The 18,321-nt window shown below is 44.4% G+C and overlaps 1 protein-coding gene across 1 annotated transcript in view; it reads left to right on the forward strand.

Annotated features, from left to right (window-relative positions):
- Positions 1-18,321, forward strand: part of SIAH3 (siah E3 ubiquitin protein ligase family member 3) — a 46,525-nt gene that overhangs the window by 1,543 nt on the left and 26,661 nt on the right. The gene's annotated exons all lie outside the window — the stretch shown is intronic.

Here is an 18,321-nt window from a genome sequence, read left to right on the forward strand (position 1 = left end):
GGTCCTCTGCTGACACAAGTTATTTAAAAATCCTGCAGTCCTGTTATGATCTGAAAGGATCTGGCTGTCAAAATGGGTAAAAGAAATAGCCATATTCCTAAGTGCATGCTTCTGTGCTCAACCTCTTTTAAGTGACTGTCTCCTTGCACTTTCATGTGTCATTTTAATTATTAAGAAAAAAATTAGCAGGAAAAAGGTTATTGAAAGTCACAACACAGTTTCAGTGTCAACAGCACTGCCTGGTGAGGTCCCACAGTCACAGAGAGGGGTGTTCACTGACTGCTCCACTGGTGTCTAGGGCTAGACCTGAATTTATCAGTTCAGGTCCTCTCAAGTTGCAGATTTGTTATTGTAGGAGATACAGCATTTTGCTTTTGAGCATACAAAAAAAAAAATAAAATAGATGCTGTTGTTCCTCTCTGTTAAGCACTTAGGGCATTTTAGTGTACTAAAATCCCACATGGCCAAGTTCTTCACTGATCAGACACAAAGCCCAGCAGAGACACAAGCAATCTCAGTAGTCTCTTGGCAGCTCTCGAAAGCAGTCACTGGATGCAAAACATTCTCAGAAAAAAAAATGGGAACCTTCAGGAAAAGTTCTGATATGTCAGTGAAGATCTGGTGAAAATCATCTTGGCCTGGGTGGGAATTGCTCCCATGATAGGATTGCAGTGGGAACCAGATGGCATGTTTCCTGCATGGACCTGTTGTGATACTAGATAGGTGGGACAAGCTGACAAGAAATCTTCCTGCTCTGAAAAAAACCTGACTGTAAAGTGAAATAAGGTCCTGAGTTATCCAGCTCACATCCAGCTGGATAAATACAGCAGGCTTTACCAATCGATCCATTCTCAACGTGCTCAGTTTGGCTTCCCACTAGCTCTGTAAAGAAGGCAGCACAGCTCTGTGAAGCACCCAGAAGAGATAGCTAGTTCGGACCCATTTGTGCCACGCATGGCACGACAGGCGCCCGCCTGCCAGCGCCAGTGAGCAGTAGGAGCCTGTGAGCCAAAGCCAGCTATCTCGAGAGAGACACCTCACCCCACTTGCTCTTACTTGGTGGTGAAGAGGTGGTCACCTCCACGCCGACAAAGCACCTTGTTCAAAAACTGGTATCAAAGACAAGTCAGGTGAAGCTGCTACTTAGATTGTCCGGTTTTCCCTTGAGGGTGCACAAGGAAGTTGTGGTTGTACCCTCCAGCAACCTGGCACAGAGACTTCTGAAGCTTGGACAAGGAACCCCCCCCCCCAAAACTGTCCCATACAGCAAATGATACCTGAGAGACTTATAAAAATGAAAGGGCTGAATGTATTCCTGTGTGGTGGTATACAGTATCATGACTACTTTCATGTTTCATAGTCTATTATTTCTAGCTGGGTCATTTCAACTGGAACATTTTGTTGACAGACCCTGAATCTATCTTAACAATTGACAAGTGGAGTGAAAACTATATTAAGTTTCACGGTCGACGAACACAAGCCTGCTAGGAAACAAGGGCTAGAAGCAATGTCATTAGTCTCCCTCCCCTTCAAGTTTTAAATGCTTGTGCTTATTCCAAAATCATAAGCTTTTTGCAAAGGGATTACTTAATTTTCTGTCTCCACAGCACCCAGCCGAAGAGTGGCTGACTGTTGCCCTGGCTGACTGGGCAAATAATAAATGACAGGCATCGTATTCTGATGTGATTAAGCATGTTGACATCCCTAACATTGGTCAGGTCCTCAATCAGTGCCAATACATGTTGCTCCACTGAAGTCAAATTGCAGCAACACCTCCATTGTCACCCCTTCCATTCAGGGGATTGGTCAGGGATGGTGGTGGCCCACCCTGAGGAACCATGGTTGGTGATCATGTGTGTCAGAGATTTTGCATCACATGAAGCACTCAGTGAGCGGCAGGGAGCAGGGGAATCCTGGCAACCTACAGGGAAAATTTGCATCAGCTGCTGTTACAGACCCAAAGCTAGACCAAAAGGGGTCTCCAGTAAAGTTATATCAGCTTGTTGTCGCTGCTATCACAGCCCAGACTTCTGACCGTAACCACAGCCCATCACTTACCTCTTCCTTTAGGAGTTGGCAGAGGAGATCATGCTTAGAAAGAAACCCATGTCTTTCTTCCCACAGAAAGGCTCATTAACTGGGAAGGCTTATGAGTGATTCAGTGTATCTTACAGGAGAAGACGATAACAGTGTCAGCGCAGAGACCTCTATTGATCTGCTGCTATTTTCCCTGTACACAACAGGCTGACACAGATGGCTATGAATAAGGAGAGACAATTTTGCAAACATCACCCTCTGTTTTGCCTGTTTGGCAAGCACGTATAGAGTGGGGGCATTGTTTTGAAGTCTCTTTGTCCTTCTTGCCGCTTTCTGTTCTTTGTCCTCCCGCGAGCTTTCCCAGGCATAGCAGCAGCACTTTACAACTTGGTGCTATACTGGGATCAAAATTCACTTTCTGAGCAAGAAAACCTGATATTTACCATACTCCTATAGGTCATCTTTTTTCTTGGTTGCATTATATGCATTACCTTGTAACCTGTCTTCTGTCAAGTACACAGTCACTGACATCTCCCCTTGGTGAAGCACGGCCAGCCAACAGAGCTCCCCAGCTTGAAGGCTGCTCCCTTCAAGGCAGCATTAAATAGGGAGGCACTGCTCATGTTGCTCAATGCAGACCACAGCATGCAGGGAAGAATTTAACATGCTTCATGTACATGGAAGAAATGAGCAGGGTTTGCTGGTCTCTGAAGTGATGAGGGTCAGTGAATTCCTCTGCATTTTCCTCCTATTAATAGAAATTCCCCCCTGCACTGCTAATTGCACCCAGAGGAGAAGGCAGAGGTGGGTGGCTGAGTCCTTGCTCCTTATCTGGTATTGGTCCCTTCACCAAAAACCAGTTGTACATGGGAGGGACAGCAGTGCAATCACAGCCCAGATGAGTGTCAATGCCTTGTGAGCTGCTGTGTATGGCTGGGTAAAACAGATCTTCTTCATTCAAGGATTTACTAGCTTTCTGCATGCAACTGTGACTCTTCGGAGAGTATGAAAAATGTTCTTCTAAAGAATGAAAAAGTATGTTTACAGTATTCCTGTAAAACCCACCCATCTCCGCTCTGTAGAACTTCAAGGAAGCCCTTGAATTACAAAAAGAAGCATATTTACAGGAAGGCATAAATAGTTCAATGTTGTATTCAAAAAGGATTGTAGCACGGTTCATGAGGCCAGACTATCTTCTAGCTATTTTTTAAAGCAACAAGCAAATCTGCTCTGAGTTAGGGAAGGGATTTGAATCCTGTTATAACAGTTTGACTCTGCATGCAGTGGCCAGCCAGCCAGCATTGTAATCCACTTTATCCACAGCAGGATTAAAGTGCTACGGTGCATTATACACCCATGAGATTTATTTATTAATTTATTTATTTGGTGCAAGGGAGGAGAGGGACTCTGAAATCTGCTGTTAACAACCCCCAGACATCCTCCATCACTGCTCCGCTTGGACAACTTCAAGTCTCCCATGCGGGGCTGTGATCTGGGGAGCCCAAGTGGCATTTGGCCCCAGTGTCCAGTAGGATCATGACAGCTGTGGTGACAAGGGTTGCAATCCCCCCTTCTGCCTGCAAAACCAATCTCCTGGCAAGGTGCCTGGGTCCCATCCCCGCTGTGGGCCAGGGCTGAGTGAGCACTGGGCAGCTCAGACTTTCAGATTCTTCTGTAGGGATGCGGATGGCAGCCAGAAACACTGCTTTGCCACCCTTCCTTTCTGCCCCGACTCTGTTTGAAGGGGTTGCAAATGGCAAAACCGGACACCAAGTTGACTGCAAGCACCCCAGGGGCCTCCAAGCTTACATTCAGAGCTGCTTGCAGACGTGACTGTAACCGTGCTCCACACACGGAAGGCAGAGCACGCTCCTGCAGCTCTCCCCAGGCACTGTCCATCCCCCAATGCCACTGCCCTGTCCCAGGAGATCCCTTCCCCTGTAACCCATTAGCCTTGAGCCCACAGACCCATGCACATACACACCCCTTGGGAGCACGATGTAGGCTTTGCTGCAAGCACATAGCAAAGCAAAGCAACTCCAAGCTTCAGTGTGGTCTCCCAGAATAACAATTCTGTTACCTGCTCAGAGGAGACAGAGGGCGAGAAAAAGGTCCTGTCTCAGAAGTTTCTGTGTTTCTATGCGCTGGCTTCATTTTCCCCGCATCCCACCCCAAACCCGCTGCAGGAAATTAATTACCACTGTTAGCTGGCCCTGCTTTCCATCCCACAGCTCTGGATATGGGATAGAGTGTGTAAGCATTGAGTTCTTTCACGCTTACATTTGATTTTGAGGGTGAAATTCAATAATAAACCCAACTTGATTGCAGAAAATTTCAACTCAGATGCTATCAGTGGGAGATAGTGCCATTATTATAATTAGAGAAGTGCCTCTCCCCTCAACAGGGTGAGGAGTAGCCATCTGACATCATCACATATCACAGCCTTATCCACCCACTCTGATACAGCTCAGTATATCAGAGCTCAGAGTATATCAGAGAAATTCAGAAGAATTTCTCAGTGCAGCCCTTTGGGTGAGACGTAACTGCCTAGATAACTCCCTCAGGAGAAATACTGCCCCACCATGAGAGTGGTGAGACACTGGCACAGGTTGCCCAGGGAAGCTGTGGATGCCTCATCCCCAGAAGTGTTCAAGGCCAGGTTGGATGGGGCCTTGGGCAGCCTGATTTAGTGGGATGTCCCTGCCCGTGGCAGGGGGTTTGGAAGAAGATGATCTTTAAGGTCCCTTCCAACCCTAACAATTCCATAATTCTATGATTGAAAATAATTGCCGTGGCTAGCACACAGGGTATGGAGCAGAGAGGGATGTTTCACTATAAGCTTTGATTACATGATATGAGTGGTGAGGTCTCAGTCTGCTTCCCGCTAGGTTTAAGTCGCTCCAGGACTGGCATTAATTAGCACAAGTTGCTGATTGCCTTTGTAGATAAGCCAAACACTAAACATGGTCCTGCAAGCTCCATATGCTAAGATGTCCCGAGTCAGGCTCCCGAGCATTGTGAATGGTGCCTCCAAGTCACAATTTACTGGTAGTATAAATTCTCATTTAATCATTAAGAATCTCTCCAGTACCAAAGACCTCCCATGGCCCTCAGCATGGGAACACTTAGAAACTTCCTTTTTTCACTCAGAGGCAATCTGAGGTTCTTGAGTAATCTAAAAAATTGAGTTTAAACGAAGCACATCAGATCCCAAGAGCTCCAGTAAAGTGAGAGAAAGGAGCTGCTGTGGCTATACCCTGTATCTCTGAGGTTTTAGTTCTTCCTGTGCATAGAAAGACAATAATCCTTATTCTGTCTGACTCAGAGCTGAGACCTTGGGTCCCCACCTCACCCCAGCCCCTCCAAAGCCTTCCCATCACAATGGGCAATCAGGAGGCTGCGGTGGATAGAACCACTGCTCTCCCAGCATAGTCGGAGCACTGACTGGAGGAGCAGTGATAGTGATGGGCTGTCCTTATCACCCCTCACTGGCATTGGTGCTGGTGCACATGGCCTGACACGGTGTGGTGCAGAGCTACTGTCCTCCTTGGAGCTGCTGGGGGTGCATGACAGGAGGCAAACACACTGCTGAAAAGAAGTGAATTCCTTTGGCAAACTGAACAAGATTTGGGTAATAGCTGGGCCCACTTTTGGCATGATTTTTTTGCAAGAGAGGCTGAAAGGCAACCTGTGCCATGCTGCCACATTCATCTTCTGATGGTGACAGGGAGATCCAGGTCCTGAATGCCCCACTTGGGTCTGGCTGAACACAGTAGCAACTTCCCAGTTCACTTCTGTATACGTCTGCTTTATTTGGAAATAAAAAGCACAAATGTTGAGACATTTAACATCTTACCAGGCTGCATTATATTTCTTTCTTCCTTTCCATAGCTTGTGTCTTTTTGCCATGTATCATTTCCTCTGTGTTATTGTTCCTCCTCATTCTGCTCTTTCTCTGCTATACCAAAGTTTTAAAGCAAAAGGTTTGCCTCATCTGTCATTCAACAACCTGATTCTGGCCTTTTGTTTACTCCTGCTGAAAGGAAAGCATCACTAATTTCACTGCAACTTTGAATCTTTTATTTTCCTCCAAGATCCTTCAGAAGAAATCACAATAATTCAGACCTTAGCTTGTTCAGTGCCACCAATTTACCTACTGGCAGATGAAGACCTTCTTTAAAGTGATTGCCAGCAAGACCAAAAGACGTACAAAAAGCAGTGAATTGTTGATGCTGCCATTTGCTGATGCAGCTGGTGAGGAAGCCAAGTGCCTTACGTGCCTGCAAAACCTTGTTGCCATCAGGTACTGGATCATGGCTTGAGAAGGCAAGACCAGCTGGTGGTGCCACGTTCATCTATTGTCCACTCAGCAGAGCGAGCCATGATCACGATCATTCAGCAGTGACAGAGAATATCTTCCTTCTGCTTCATTGTGGCAGTGTATATCTACTTCCAGCAGGGTTTTAAGTTGATTGTCTGCTGTGTTCGCTGCCAAAGTAGACACACATCCCTTCTGCTTCCGTTATGTAAGGAGCAAACAGCTGGGTGGGATAGTGGCCTCATCTGGTTTTCACAGCCTCCCACAAAGCTCTTTCCCCTAGGGATTATTGACAGCTGTGCTGAACGGCAAAATTTCAGTGATGCATGGAGATCTGCTGAAAATTGCACTGAGTGACCTGCTGCTAATAACCACCTGTAATATTCCTGCTTGGCTCTCCCACAGTTCTCTCCTCCCAAGAGGGAAGAGCATCCTGGCACTGCTGATGAATTGCCTGACACATACACAGCACACAATTTGAAGCACTTTTTATTTATTTAGAGCCATTTCTGAGTATCTTATATAACATTAATGGATTTATCTTTAGCTTTCCTCTTTAGTTCCAGCAATAACGTGAAAGCATCATTGGGGGAAAATGGCAGAGACTTCCAAGTACTTTGTGTGCTTATTTTGGTGCACTTTTGAAAAAATTTTGAAACTATTTTGGAAAGGAATTAACCAGTTATTTCATTGATACAGTGCTTTCAGTTCTAGTCTTTTCTTCTACAGCAATTTTGTTCTGAGCTGACACAAACTGAAACCCCTTTTCCTTCCAGATTGGCCTCGCCAGTAAAAAATAAATCATCTGCACAGCTTTAGTGATGTTACTGTTACTGTTATTTTACACATGGAAATATTATGCTCCAGAGTGGTTGGCAAATTGCCCATCAACCCCTGGAAAATGCATGATGGAGAAGATAAACAGGTCCTTGTGAATGTCTAAAACACAAGATCACACGCTCTTTCACATAAAGTACCAGCTAAACTGGAAAGAGAAACAGAGAAATGGACTATAAATGAGACATGAAAAGATTAAATCAGTAATGTCCCCTTGTGCAGAAGATAAAAACTACAGATGAGCAAAGAGGCAGCTGCTATGAAGCAGAAAACCACATCAGCAGAGGATGAAAATGTTCTTCAACTCTTAGGAACTGCCATGTGGAAAATAAGCAGAGTGATAAGTGTGAAAATGGAGTAAATAGCCACCACAAAAGGCTTACGTAGGGCAGATAGGGTAAGGAGATGGTTAAGGTCACTGTCAGGCTTTGTGGAAGTGAGTGACTGAAATGGAAACAGAAGAATGGCAGCAAGTGCAGTGATCACAGTAGTGCCATGAACTCAAAAAGAGCACTCGGGGATTCAGCATCAAGCATGTGCAAAGCTTCAAAAATATGTATGTTTTGCAAGATCAAATCCAAATATCAAACATTTATTCTAAAAATTATCCAACTTAATGCAGCAGTAGACAATATGAAAAACTTGCTGGAGTCCGGGAAGCTTATCCATCTCTTTTGAGGCGGATTGAAGACGTCTTCCTCTTTAATAGGGAAGTGAGCCTGGATGTCTCACTGCTGCATTGCAATGTCTTCTCAGATGAAACTGCTTGCTTGCATGTGGGGACATGTTATCTCTGCTGTTTGGACTCACTTGTTATCAAAGGGCACATCACAGACCATTGAGGTCAGGCTTTTCTTGTACTGCTTGCAAACATCTGTGAGGGGCAACAGCTTTTGGAGTCTAGGATCAGAGAGATAAATTGTTCTTAAAGGAAGACTGTCTTTCTCGCCACTGATAATCAAGGAGTCCAGAAGATTAGCTTGGGATGGATTTGTCATTTTATCTAGCTGAAGTTAGATGAAAAGAACCCCACCAACACATTTCCTTCGATTTATGCAAAAGAAAACACAATCAGAATAATTGTCTTCTGAAGATAAATCCAGAAAGTTTGGGCACAGTAACATCAAGTATTATATTCACTACTATTTTGTACTAGTTCAGGTGAGACAATCTTTCCATTCCTCAATAACAAGCTTTGAGGGAGATTTTAGATACAGCAAAAATAAGGGTCTGGCAACATAACTGCAGGGTGAGAGCTTTCAATTTATTTCTACTAGAAGGAACCTCTCATTAAAGAAGGGTCATGGGGTAGAATAACATTTTGGACTAATTTACTGCAGAGAATTTTTGATAAAGCAAGCAAATAGACCATGGATGCTGTCACCATTGCCAGGCAAGACAGAAGGACAAGGGAGTCCTGGTGGACAAGCTGGAAGTGAGCCAGAAATGTACCCTTCTGGCAAAAGTCAACCTCTTTCCAGCCTCTGTTAGCAAGACTAACTAACAGGAGTGTGACCTGTGAGACTACAACCCAAGTACTGAGTCCCGTCTGGGGCTACCTGCTACAAAGAAGTCTTTGACACAGAGAAGCAGGTGCAGTGAAGGGCAAGAGCCTGGCCAGGAGGCTGAAGCACAGGATGGAGGAGGAGAAGCTGAGGGCCACACCTGCTCATTCTGGAGAAGAGAAGGGAATTGCTGTCTACCATTAACTAATGGTATACAGCACTAATGGAAAACAGAAACCAGATTCTTCCCACAGATGCACACTGGAATGACAACAAGAACCAGACATAAGCTGAAACAAGGGACTTTTTGAGAAGATATGAGGCCAAAAATCTTTCTCATGGAAGTGGTGAGGCACTAGCACATGCTGCCCAGAGAGGCTGTGCTATCTGCATCCTTGGAGATTTTGGAAACTTGATGGGACTCTGAGCAACCTGACCTATCTTTGCAGTTGACTGTCCTTTGAGTAGAGGTTGGATAGTATGATGCCCAGACGTCCTATCCCACCTGACTTATTCTGACTCTGCAATCTTGTATAAAAACAGGGTTGGTGTTTTGGTGTGCAAGGAGGGGTGCCACAGTACAAGGGGTCTGAACAGCAATCATTGAATGCTTGCATCAACAACTCAACAACAACCGAGCCAAAGTCATATCTGAAAGACATGTGTGAAAAGAATGAAGAAGGCAGACAGACAAGCATGTGGAACACACTCAGGAATCCAGGGATAAGCACAATAGACTGCTATTAGTGAAAAAATTATGGACATATACCAGTTACAGAAGTATCTGGTAATTTAAACTCGTCAGATATACAAACCCTTATGGTTGTCCAAAGCCCAGAACTACTACTAGCTAATGAAATCAGTCTGAATTGGAAAGAAGGTCACTGTGACAGATGAAGAATGGCAAAAAAGAACAAGATATACTCCAAAATGTGCTTTGCGATAAACACACTTATTGGTAATCACAAGCAATATGAAAAAACTTCAGAAAGGAGAGGAGAGGAGACTGTTTAACCTCTAGCTGCAAAGACTTTGCACTGTGGTACACGGATAAACACGTTCTTAAAGAGCGTTGAATGGAGCAAATAATGTGGAGCCAGTCATGTGGAGCAAATAAACCACTTACACAAATCTGCCTTTTGTTCTCCTTTTGGGATGGCTGTCAACAGAACAAACTTTCCCTGTCTTTATTCAATTAACCGCTTCATGATTACTCTCCCCCTATGGCAGGATCTCTAATGCTTCAGACCCATTTTGCTTTGGCATGTGAGGTGTGTTAATTAGCTGTGCAAAGAGGTACAAAAAGGAATGGCTACTTGGGTACTGTCATTTCTGTCCCCTGCCTGGATTCTGGGTCTGATCCTAAGCTCAATGGAATTTGTTTCTATTTATCTTTGAACAGTGGAAGCTAGAGGTGCTAAGCAGATTTTGGTGACTTAGGACTAGATAACATCACTAGAGGAGAGGAAATGCTGCTTTGCCAGCCTCCTTAGGCCAGTTCATGGTTTGCAGTATGGAAGTCTGCAGATAACCTGTATTTTGTTGGGACAGCTGAAAATATTACCATTGCACATGACTTTGTTAGTCCTCTAAAAGTTGTCATTGCCCCTGGTTGCAGGGGCAACCGAGGGAACACAAGAATGCTCCTCACACCACCCCCAATCTATTTCACAGCTCTTGGTGGGTTTATTAAAAGAGTTTGCATTAGTATATCAGACTGAAGAGGCAGCTGAAATGCAGGCACATGTTCCTCTATGCTCCCTCTGCCATGGAAACGTGACTCTTAGTAGCGGCCCTGCAGGCACCGGGATCAGAAATGTCCCATAGCAAGCTTCACCATAGGATATCTGACAGCAGCCTGAGGCATCAATCCCTGAAAAACGTTTCACTGGTATTTAAGGTTTGCTGGCCTGGGGGTTCACGTTTCATTTTTGCTCCTTGCATTCTCACAAAAGAGTTGTGATGAGGTCAGGGGCTCATCGGGCTCATTTAGTTTCCGCTTCACCCTCATTCTAGCATGTGTTTTTTGGGGACTTCTTTTACCCTTGTGGAGTCAAGCAGTATCCCATATTTGTGTTAAGATAGGTACCCGGATTTAAACCTCTCATCATCTGTGCTTTTGGGAGTGGGTGAGGACATATTTTCCACAGCCACATGCCAGCCTCAACAGAATGCATCCTCAAAGAAGGCAGCAATGCAGCAGGAGCACTTTCCTTATTAACAGGGTTTTTACTTGCAGGCAATTCATGGCTACACCCAGGTCAAGATATAAAGTGTAGCAGGAAAACAGACACAAATACTTGCAGTAATTCAGCATCTCTTCATCTGTTCTCCCAGCCAGAATGCAGTCTTTTTTCCAATGGCAATTCCTGCTTGGAATCTCAAGGGTCTAAATCATACGGGAAATAATACAGCTTTAAAAATAAAACAGAACTTTTACTGGGTTTCTTCTGCCATAGAAAGTATTTCAAAACAAGAGACTAAAAAATGTTAAGGTCATGCAAGGCTGCATAAACATAACCACCGGTTTGTAAATAACTGATTATAAAGACTGAATTTTCTTTCAGGCTGTTGGTAAAAGATGAAGGCTCTATCAGAACACAAATCTGAAGCCAGCTTAATCTTCAGGAGCTTCACAAGGCAACTGGAGATAATTTAGTGTTGCAGCTAAGGACAAGCTTACTAGTGAGGTATATCTAATAATTTTAAGCTTTTAATGTTTTTTTAATAATAAGCCAGTGATTAGAAAACAACATCCCAGTTCATAGATAAATCTGGGCTGCATCTGGGTATCTCACTTATTTGCTGCTTTAACTAAAGCAACTTTAATTTGCCAGAGACCAATCAACAGCCTATAGCAAGGGAACTCGGTCTGATGAAGCAGATGTTGGGGAAGGGAAGACCTTTTCTTTACTCACTCATAGGGAAAATTAATTGATGTTGAAAGCAGCCTTTCAGCATTTTTTGTAATTTTAACTTTTGCTTCTTGACTTTTACAACATAGAAGAAACTTGCAGATCAAGTAGCTTCTGAGTTGTTTTTCATGGAAAAGGACCTTCATGCTCCCTACAGGCAAGTCACACAGAAGGTTTCAGTCAGCTCCAGTCCTAACTGACCCATAACTACAGCTCAGGCACTCTGGTAAGACCAGTGCCTCCTGGTGTTTGCAAAGACCTGAGTGTTGAAAGATGAGCAAGAACCTAGTCCAGCCCCCTGCAGTTGAGAAGTCCTACAGCCCAAGCCCAGTTTTGTGGATAATTTGTTTCCCTGTGGGGAACAATCCTCCCTCTTGGGGGTTATCACCAAATGTCCCCAAGACTTACACCGTGAGCATCTGTTCTTGGGTTCACGGGTAAAATCAGACCGAGCTCCCTGGAAAGCATTCAGTGATGACTGACCCTATAGACTGAATCCAGGCTACAGCTAATGGTGACGGAGAGTTTTCTATGCCTACATTTGTACCCCAAACTGCTTTTTCCGTCTGTGTACAAATACAATGGCGCTGGCAGGCTGCCCATCGCCTGCCCTGCTTGCCCCAGGAGCTGAAGTGCAAGAAAGGATGGAACTGAGACACAGAAGAGGCTGGATATGAGACAGATAGGTTAGCAGCTAAATATCTGCCTTAGGGGGGTGTTGTGCCTGAAGGAGCACTGCAGGGGACAGCATGTGTTCACTGCAGCATCCTGCTGAGACATTGGAGTTTATCTGCCCCCAAACCTGAGGGGCACATCTACATGTTGCAGTGGTCCGTTGCGCCGCAGAAGCAGCAAGGGGGGATAAGCTAGCTGGGATGTTCTGCAGGTGCCTATGCCTTTGGTTTCTTTCTCTGTAAATTAGGTGGGGGACAATGTTCTCCGATATCAGTTAGGCGATATGGGATGGAGGCCAAAACAGTCAAATCTCCTGCTGCATGCTGTTGCAACCCAGATTGGTTAAGCTGTTGTATGCGTGTGAAGGACCCATCTGCAAAACTGGTCCTGTTGGCATAAAGACTGAGAAGGTGCTGACCATTTTGGTGTCAATGAGGTTGGGGTGATATGCTCTTCCAGTCTCACAGTTGAACTGTAAATATCTAAGACCCAAAACAAGGATGTTGAAGCTTAATTGTAGCCACCTAAGCTTACTTTTTTTTTTCACCTTAATCCCTCAATGATAATTATACTTTAAGTAGAAAATATGAAGAATTTTAGGAGTGTCAAGTAATACTTACAGAGCTCATTAATCCACAGTTAATATGCAGCCACCACTGGGGGGGAACAAAGCAATCATGCCGCCTCAGCATTACACAGCACGCTATCCCCTCCTGCCTTCAGAAGGGAAGCAGAGGTGCCTGCTTCACCTGGGACCAAGGGAGGAGGCATAGGTAGACAGAAGACAATGGTCTGAGGTAGACACCACAAGGCATGCACAGCCCCGCAACCTCCCTTGTCATCATGCATGGGGCTTGGGGGCAAATCTGCACCTACATTTTAATATTTTCCCTAAGAAAAACAGCAGAGTAGGCATCTTTTACTTTTATCTGCCAAGCCAAGCAAAATTCAGCCACCTAGGTTTGAAGATACTGCTTTGGAAAGGTGTGTATCAGCGCAGCAACCCTTGGGAGGTCAATCATAAATAATCTAGACTTCACCACACCAACAATCAGATAAAAAATAAATGTATAGGAGTATTTGCCAGCCTTATCTTCACAGGTAAACAAAAATACTCTTCATCACTTCAGGCTTTCTTGGCAGTTCCCCATGCACAACAGTGATCAGATTGTGCCTTGTTCATTCCGAAGTATCACGAGTTTCCAGATCTGGAGCAGAGTCAGAAATCACAGTGTCTGCAGTCCAGGTAGGCAGTCCTGGGGGTTTAATTCAGTGGGTGAGAGGTTAATTCTTGTAGAAAATCTTCTAATGTCATGTGTCAAATGAAGAAATTTGTCAGCTCAGTGATTTCCGGGAGGTTCTTAACAGAAAATTCAAGGGTGCACCCTGTGCTGCTCGAGGACAGGGTAAAACAAGAATGGAGCGACATGTCAGGCAATAGTAGATGTATAGGTGCCATGTGGTCAAAGGCAAGGTGTTCCTTTATCCTGCCAGGGAACTTAATTTTCCACGTGATTGTCACCATAGCAAATGAGTACTGAGGCAAATGGAGGGCGGTTTTGTGTATTATCTTCACTTCTAGTGTGCAAAATTAGGATGAGACCACTCATGCTGGCCAGATTGTGGTACCTGCTGAACTGCACGTTGGAGGCAATACAGTGCGATGGCCAAATCTGCAAAAAGGCACAAAGCCCATCAACCCTGGGCAACTGCTTTTGTTCAAAGCAAAGAGAGGAGCAAGAGTAAGAAGCCTGCTTTTCTGGTGGGCTTGCCTCTCAAACCCAGTCCCAAAGCTGAAGAAGGGAGGAAATGCTTGTGCTCAAAGGGGTAGATACTTCTCTGGACCAGAGGAGCAGGGTACAAGGTCCCCTGAGGTCCCAAACCAGGAGCTGTAGCATGCAGCTCATGCGCGGATGCTACCCAGGTGGGAAGCAAACTGTGGTGTACACATAGCATTGGCAGTTCTGCCAGATTTCATGGCCAGAAAACATGGGGGGTGGACAGGTCGTTCTCATAATGTAACAGCTCCCTGCAAATCAGCCCCCTCCTTCCTATTCTGAGCTGCCCTCAGCGCTAATGTGGACATATCTTCTTTGCCTCCTCCAATTCAGAAGCTATGCCTGGGGAAGCAATAAATGCCATACCATGATGTGATGATCCTGATTTTCCAGAATTTTTATCTAAGCATAATCTATTGATGTTATTTAATTATCATAAAGCAGCTGCCTTATAACATCCAAAATATAGCTATTTGCCTTAATTTTACAGTACGGTAATTAACTACTAATGACTTATTTAAAACATATTTACAGAGGGAAATATCAGAGATCCATCACTTTTTCATGCCCAGTAAATGCACCCACAGTAACCAATTTGGTATTTAATTAGCTTGCTTGTGAGCTCACCTCTGAGAAAAATTGTTTCAGAGAATGTGTTAGCTATGAAGTTTAAGCAGGTTCTCAGAGGGAGGATGTACCAGCTGCAGGTCAGAAACAATTTTTTGCTTTATTAAGTCAGGGTGTTTTGCCGTTCATACAGGCCTAATGCAGCTATGGCCTTCACGTTATTTTTAAGTTAAGCTATTAACCAAACAGAAAATCAATATGCGATAGAACAACGTTAATTAAAAGAACCATAAATCAGCCCTTCTGTAGACACAGCAGGTGCCAAAGGCTTCCATAATACTCCTGGCCTGTCATGATCAAAGGAAAGGAGACTGTTACCATGAGCAACATGTTTCTGTACATCAGATCTGGGTTAAGCAATGTAGACATGCTAACAAACATTAACTGCGAAGGGAATTTGTGTCCGTCAGGACCTAGAAACATTGCAGTCCTTCAAATGTTCCTTCTTCTGTAGCTCCCTGGACAAGATGTGACTCACACTAGTTAGATGGCCCTTCCATTTCTGAATCGTGCTCACAGATATTCCTGGGAATATTCCTGGGAAGTGCAGCATCGGTCCCTCAAATGGGGGCTGTTCCATCATCCCCTGGGATCACTGAGCTGCCTCTAAGCCACTAACCACAGGAACCACAAGGCATCACGTTTGTGTCTTATTTGGCCTAAATGAAGCGTGAGCTGCAAAGCTGAGGATCTTCCACTGCTCATTACTGACTTTGTGTACTCACAGTGCATTCATCCATCACTGAGGACAAGCACTTGGAGGGAGCTTGAGCAGCTAGTGGGAGGGGCAGGGAAAAGGAGGGATCCCATTTTGAAACTTTGGTGACATGACAGAGGGTGAAGATTGGGTGAGGGTACAGTGAGATTTTCTTGCCTCTCAGACATAAATTCATATCCTTCAAAGCAAGAAGAGACTTTTATGGTAACCTAACAATGCCTGCTGCACAAATCCAAAGCCAAGATCCTTTCTCGGGAGCTGAAGACCATAACTTTAGCTCTCTGATGTCTTTTGAAAAGACAACTGACTTGGACACAATGACTTTCATTACTAGAGATCACATGTCTATGCGAAAAATATTATATTTTTAGAAATGGTACTGTCAACAGATTAAAAATCTATATTTTATTACCTTGGAAGGGCTTTGGGGAAGCTGGGAAGGGGCTGTTCAGTGTTTTCTTTTTCATGAATGTTAACAAAATAATAGCAAATTGAGATCCTATGCAAAAAGCCTGAAAATTAAATATTCCATCCCTCCTGCTTCGAAGAACCTTGATATCCTCACAGAAACACTGTGTCTGTTGTGTAAAACAGAGTAACTTTGCTGGGGGTTGAAGAGGAGACAATGAAATAGAAAAATCAATTACAGCTGATTGACAGTAGAGGTTTATATTGATTTGGTGTGATTCCCTTCCTCCGGACAGTTTTGCAATAGCTTAGCATTCCCTCGGTGCTCACTGCATCAGCCTGTTCCCTCCACAGAGGCTTTCCCTATGCTCCCCTCTCACCTAGCTTGTCCAGGTGTGGTTACAGCTCATCCCGACTGCTGGATCAGCACTTCATGCCCTCTGAGTCTTTGTGAAAGTCACCTCAGCTTGCAAAACCACTGACTGTTGCTTCAGCACTCTGCAGAAGTCGGCTATGTTTGCACACACCACTTACCCTCTGTGGCAGAGTCCCGGATCTATCCAGTGCTTTCCCACAGGACCTGCAGCATTCATTTTGCTCCATTTTGCCAGATTATTCCTTAATTTTCCCCCAATCCCATCCTGACCCATCAAGCCATTTTCCCCATCTAGGAGCAGACAGACGGCACTTTGCCTGCAAAGTCAAATAGATCAGCTGTGGGCTTTCTGCTCCCTCAGCCTTGTGGGTATCAGCTTGGTAGTGCTACAATGCCTTAATGCTCCACTTCTGTTCTAATTCAATATCAAAACAAGGGACTAAATCTTTTTGTGCTCCTTTTTTCCCCCCTCCCTTGCAGTAAAGACGCCATGGTGCATTGGTCTGGAATATATCACGCTTGTCTTTGGCAAACAGCCAGGCTTCCATAAAATGTTCCTTAAGTAGAAACTCCCAGTCTGCTTATAAATACCATCACCTACATGTTAGAGCTGGAAAAAACAAGGCCTTTCTGAGGTTAAAGCAAGGTCTGCAACACAGAAAGGAGAAAGCCTCAGTCTCCTCTCTTTTCATTAAGGAGGCGTTTTCAGTAATTCTGTGGAATAAGGGATGAAACCTCTTCTGAAGTCAGGGAAAGTCTCAGGGGCTCAGCACTTACAGGTTCACACCTCCCAGCAGCAGAAAGAAGAGGCTTTTATTGAAGTTGATCAAAATATATTTGATTTTGAAGCTACAGAAAGCCATTAATTATGCTGTTTTCAGAGATAATCATTCCAGGCACCTGCCACATACAACAAAGAGAAATACAGTACTAAAAAGATAAAGAAAAGTAAATGTAAGCTGGTAACTTTTCTAGTCCAGAAAAGGTGCCCACTGAAGGACAGACACTATTCCCTATCTCACAACAAAGTACACGGACCAGGAGCTTTGCGAGGACAGCTTAGCTCCTGATAGGGCTGTTGTACCTGCCCCAGAAGTCTAGAAAATAATTTCAGAAAGTTACTTTCAAGTCTGTGCTCCATCTTCTCAAGATTACATCAAAATTCTTGTCCAAGTCATAGAAAAAATGAAGATGCTGTTGGGTCTCCGGGGGCAAAACTGCAAATTTCATGCAAGATGCTTTCTATTTGTCCCTGAGGGCAGCACCTGGGCAGCACCCACAGGATGCTGCCTTTCAACTATGCCTCTGCCACTGACGGTCATGGAGGGGAGACCCACAGCAAATGCCTTCTGCTGACTGTTTAAGAGGAAGAAGCAAGTTTTCCTTGAATTGAATTGAATCTGTAATATAATTTACTTTGGACTAAATTACAGCTAAGTTTTATGTCCCTGCTTCACAATGGGGAGTGTATTGTGCTCATTTCTTTGAGATTCTATCTACCTTTGAACCAGAAATGGAGAATGGAGAGTGGAAGTGGGAGGTTGTTTCAGTGCCAAACAGGGATGGGTGGGTTTTGGTCTCATCTCTTTGAACACATATGGTCATCTTCCCGCTGGGCACGTGACGACCCTGGGGCAGGAGAGGTGCATGATGGAACTGCCAGCAGCAGCTCTGAAGATCAGCATGACTCTTTGGCCATTCTGCAAACCGAGATCTCTGGAGAGCAACAGGGCAATTGTTCCACGAGTGGTCAAATCTGCATTTTTCTGATCACTCGACTTCACTGCAAAACTGATGATAATTTAGGGCTTTTACTTTTCTCCTGTCTTTTTCTTCCCCTTAATATAGCAGAGTGGTCCACTGTTAATGGACATGCATCAAACTGCTTGGCACAGCATCTTCAGCACTGAGGGCAGGAAATGATCATTTCAGGGCCACTGCTAAGAAAACCTGTTGAAGTGTCTCAGAGCAGAGTGAAAATCTATTACCTGGGGATTAATTATCTGGAATTTAATGAGGCCAAAAGCCAGGTAGCAATTAAATGTCTGTAGATGGAGAAGGTAGTTTCATAATAGATCCCAGAGGTGAAATTGGCTTTAAAAGTTTCTGTTCTCTCATCTCAGCCTG

Source organism: Cuculus canorus, chromosome 1 (assembly GCF_017976375.1).
Source record: "Cuculus canorus isolate bCucCan1 chromosome 1, bCucCan1.pri, whole genome shotgun sequence".
In the NCBI taxonomy this organism is placed as follows: Eukaryota; Metazoa; Chordata; class Aves; order Cuculiformes; family Cuculidae; genus Cuculus; species Cuculus canorus.